This window comes from Saccostrea cucullata, unplaced genomic scaffold, assembly GCF_032062105.1.
Source record: "Saccostrea cucullata isolate Sc308-1 unplaced genomic scaffold, CSIRO_AGI_Scuc_v1 ctg2148, whole genome shotgun sequence".
Lineage (NCBI taxonomy): Eukaryota > Metazoa > Mollusca > Bivalvia > Ostreida > Ostreidae > Saccostrea > Saccostrea cuccullata.
This window is the reverse complement of record NW_026926774.1, coordinates 108,864-114,061: the sequence shown is the minus strand read 5'-3', so window position 1 is coordinate 114,061 and position 5,198 is coordinate 108,864. Positions and strand designations below refer to the sequence as shown.

General features: G+C 40.1%; 1 pseudogene; it reads left to right on the top strand.

Annotated features, from left to right (window-relative positions):
* Window positions 1-989: 989 nt before the first annotated feature.
* LOC134272632 (uncharacterized) lies at window positions 990-2,023 on the top strand (annotated as a pseudogene).
* The last annotated feature ends 3,175 nt before the right edge of the window (window positions 2,024-5,198 follow it).

Below are 5,198 nucleotides of genomic sequence, written 5' to 3'. Positions count from 1 at the left end.
TTCATCAATGGAATTGAAAATTAATAGGCTTCGTCCTTTTATACTGCCACACAAGTATGTAAACGCTGAGAAAGGTTGATGCAATGGTTCTCTGTCAATCTTGCCAACAAGGTAACGAACACACTAACACATACGCACATTCGCGATGCTATATCCCCTCCGCAACAAGTTGCGCGAGGGGACAAAAAGGGTCATAACTATGGTTTCAAACCTCAAAATGTGCCTCATAATAAGGGAATGAAAATTAATGATGTGAGAATTTTACCTGCACGGTACAACAGACTGTCCCAGCAATTGCATCAGATGGTTTCGGAAACTCCTATAGCTGCGGAAGGGCAGGAAATGCTCGTGCGGCCCATGTGCCACCATCTCCTTAGGCCAAGGAGACCGAAAGTTGAAAGCCCTCCAAAATGCCTAAATACAAATGAATCAGAACAGTAAGTCAAATTTGTATAATGTATAAAACATTTATAATTGAGCAATAGTTCATAAAAATTCTAACAAATCAAGTCTTACTTGCCTTTTACATGACTAAATATTGGAAAAATTGAGTCCTTTTTTTTAATAATTAGGGTGGGATACATATTACATGCTATTACATGTAAATACATATAAATACATGCAAAGTAAAATGTAATACATGCAGTTGAAAGACATATAGGTATATAAGAAAAGAATTCAGAAAACTTCATTTCAAAGAATTAAAGTTATATGATGTTAAAATGTCCAATGTCTTGTTAGATAGTCTAAGGGAAGTAACTCTTATATGTGCTCTCATGCACTGTATTCTGTCATCTGTCTCAAACAAATGAAAAATGGTATATTTACCTAGATTGGCCAATCAAAATTCCCATCGACTGCTACACCTTGGGAAAACAGCCGAGATGTGGAATGAGGTGATTCCTCTCCACCAGCAAGGGAATACGGGTTGCGATGGACCGCTTGATTGGGATCTGACATCCGAAGAGAGGCGTGGTCTGGGAAGCCGGATGGGCCTTCGATGTACTAAGTGTCTTTATGTATCAAGGCGGTACAATCTGTATGAGGGGGTAGAGACCAAATCCCGGGGTAGGAAAGCTGCCAATGTTAACTATGGGCTTCAAGTTGGCCTCAGTCTAACCCCTATAGGCAATGATGGGATGAGGAAAATCCTTCTTTCTACCAACACTCACCCTCCTATGCGACAGTCTCTAGAAAAGACATCAAACAAAATTATGCCAATTATTGAGAACCTGAATGAGGCTGACATGAGTAAGCGGTGTCGCCAGCTGGTGGATGTCAACACTCTAAGGGGAAGTGACTCCCCGCATGCCATCCCCGTACAGTGCGATGGCATGTACAATAACCCCCTGTACTCGGGGGTGGGTGAGACACCCTTCCAGCCGGCGACACAGACTGTGTACTCATTCGCTAAAAATGTTACATCAAAACATCAGATAATTAAAATGGTTACTAAAAATAAAATTTGTTCAAAGCATGGACACTTACTGGATGAGGGCACTGCTTACTACCACTGCATCCTGGGGTGTGTGGGGCAAATCTACCAATGCACCATACCATTGGGGATGAGTACACTTGGGCTCGGGAGGGGATGGCGGAACTCCTCTGCAAAGATGGCCTCGAGGTAAGGGAGGTAACCACTAACCCGGACAGCTCTGCCGGTCGAGCTGCAGATTCCCTCTATAAGGACGGTCTGATGCAAAATATCTCAGTTCACTATATTGACACTCGACACTTGTCCGAGTCAATCAGAAAGGCAATTAAAAAAGATGAGAAACTTTTAGAGGTCATGCCAAAGAGAACTAAAGCAGAAAAAACCAAACTTTTGCATAATTTTGTCCTAGATGCCGTTGACAGATGTACAGCTGAGATTAACCAAGCTCATGCAGTATATGCTGGAGATGCAGATGAATTAAAAAAACAAGCTCTCATATGCCAAACATGCAATAGTGAAATGTTACATGGGAGATCATGCATCATGCAGAAAACACTCTCTGGTGTGCAAAGGGAAAGTAAAAAATAACTGGGTTAGCAAGATTTCTTATTTAGGTCAAAGTTTTACAATACCGTCTTCCGCGGAAAATGAAGCAAGGCTCCATGCCTGCATCTCTAAGAGATTGTCTCCAGCTGTACTGGACAGGACGATCAAAAACAACTCGCAAAAGGTCGAAAGCTTCAATAGAACTCTGCGGCAATCCCTGCCCCGAAATGTTACTTTCACAAGAAACTTTGCTGGTCGGGCGCACAGTGCAGCTCACTCATCAATCACGGTCCGGGCAGCTCGCTCCGAATCCTCTGTGCAGGGGTTGGTGCCCCCATCCCCACTGGTGGCCAAGTGGACCAGACTCTGAATGAAATACAAAATGAGCATGAATTAAATAAATCGTATCAGAAAAGTAAATCCTATAAAACAAAAAGGGTAATTAAACGTAAGAAATTATATAAACTTTACGAAAAACACCAGGAAGAAGTAAAATATAAGAAAAACATGATGTTAGCTGAATCTCGAGCCTGAGGTAATAAAAGAAAGCCCCCTGAACACAATTATTCGAAAACAGGAAATAAACAAGTTAATATTCAAGAAATACATATTTTAAATTACTTTAAAAAATGCATCTAGGGTGGTGAGCCCCACAACAAAACCCTTGGTCCTTGCAGTGGATCCTCTCCTGGTTTGTGGCGTGCGGCTCCAGAGTAAGGTGCATCGGGTCAATGCATAACTTCTTATGGCAGAGATGACTGACCTCCAGGCCTGCAACTGCAAACTGCAATCTAGTCGAGTCTGTATCTTCTCTACCATAAGAGCTACCCGATGCAACATCTCTACTGTACTGCCCTCCTCCGGCCAATTAACCCTCATCTTCCCATACCCACTTCTATCCCTCCCCCTTTCCAAAGCCCGCAACCCCCCATATTTTAACTGTTTGAGGCTAATTTCTCCCCCAGGGTCTCAAAAAAGTTTACTAAATCGCTCGGACTAGGATAGCTAAAGTAGCATTTTCTGTCTTTAAAGTCACATGACATTTCAAAATGGGGTTCTCTATAGGGAAAAGAGTACCAATTCATTTCCCATAGAACTCAATACAAATCTTAGGCCCTCTCAGTACCTACCTATTGTAATTTCAGACAAATCCTGGGTATTATTGGAAACTTTTTTCTTTGCACTTACAAAATATACTGAAAAAAATATAGGGTCCCATGGCGTTTATAGGTCAAAATTGCCCCTTTACGCAACTTATAGAAACTGATTACTACAACAAATGTAAACATCATCCGTAAAATCAGTCAGGACAACGTCCACCAGCTCATCTTCGAAATCTGGATCCAAGTTAGCGCAATCAAGATCTTTTCCCCTACTTGAACATTGTTGTCAGCAACAATCTTTAATTAAGAGAAAAACATAAATTTTTAAATCTTTGTTTCAAAAGAAATAAGTGAATAAATTACATAAATATATGTTTAATGTTATTGACATTTGCATTACCTCACAAGAAGATGCTGGACATGTCGTAAGTTGTTTCCTTGTTTGAAACACTTTTGGATTGACGTTTGTAACTGTTACCGTGTCCCCAAAATTGTAAAGCTGGCCGTTCTGAATAGTAATTTCTTCTCTGTAAGCCCAATGCCCTTTTGCCTCTGTGGGCACATTTCTTTTTTGTCTTTAGGCCATCATTTTTCCACGAGTGTTTTTTTTAATGTCTGCAATGCATTGTCTATCTCTGTGGATGTTCTTATTCCTTGCAGACTTTCGTATGAAATATTTATGGTTTCTGTCAGTCCATGTCATCAAGTTCTTTCATCAGCATCTCTGATCACATTTTGTCCGTCGTCCGTCCATCTGTCTGTCCGTCTGTAAACTTTTCCCATTTTCGACTTATTCTCAAGAACCAATGAGCCAATTTTAAACAAACTTGGTACAAAGCATCCTGGGGTGAAGGGGAGTTTAAATTGTTAAAATGAATGACCAAGATCTCTTACAAGGGGAGATAATCAAGAAAAGACAAAAATAGTGTGGGGTCACTAAAAAATCTTCTCAAGAACCACTGGGCCAGGAAAGCTGAAACTTATGCGGAAGCATCCTTGGGTGGACATATTAAAATCGTGACCCCCGGGGGTAGGGCTGGGCCTCAATAGGGAGTCCAAGTTTTACATAGAAACTTATTGGTTCACTATTTCTAGATAATTTGCCATCTTAAAATTCTTCATTTTTTTTTTCAATTTTGTATGAATGAATCATCACACTTACTAAAAAAAAATCGATGCATTTCAAAATGAAAGGCGAATTACTTTACGATACGGTTTATTTCGTAAAACATTGATTCGAGATTAATTTAATTTTTTTTAATTATATTTTTTTCTTTTATTTCTAAAAAGTAAGGGAATAAATATTATCCAAAAATAGCCTATATGTATATTTCAAGTTTAACAAGGGCACCGCTAAGCGCAGCATCCCCTCGCGGCAGGAACATCTCTTAGAATGGTAATATCTCATGAGAGATAAATTCTCTAGAGGGACGTTAAACATGTTAAAGATTGATAGTACAACATATCTTCTTTAATTCTTCATAAATATTTGCTCATATGAAGACTTGCCCTTGAAGAGCTCCACATGTTTTCCTATAATAGGCACAGACGGCCATTGAGCAGGGAGGGATCTTATTATACCCCACGCAACTAGTTGCGGGAGGTATAATGTTTTTGACTGGTCCGTCAGTCAGTCAGTCAGTCCGTCAGTCAGTCAGTCCTCTTTTTTTGTCAGCGCAACTCCTCATAAACCGCTGCACAGAATTTCGTCAAACTTTGCAGGTATTTAGGACATCATGTGTAGATGTGCATATTACCAGGAAATTCCGATTCCATTATTTTTTCCGGGAATTTCCACACTTTTAACTTAGGCATTTGGCCATACCTTGAATATAGAGATGAACAGTTTGTCAGCGCAACTCCTCATAAACCACTGCACAGAATTTCGTCAAACTTTGCAGGTATTTAGGACACCATGTGTAGATGTGCATATTACCAGGAAATTCCAATTCCATTATTTTTTGCGGGAATTTCCGCACTTTTAACTTAGGCATTTGGCCATACCTTGAATATAGAGATGAACAGTTTGTCAGGACAACTCCTCATAAACCGCTGCACAGAATTTTGTCAAACTTTGCAGGTATTTAGGACACCATGTGTTGATGTGCATATTA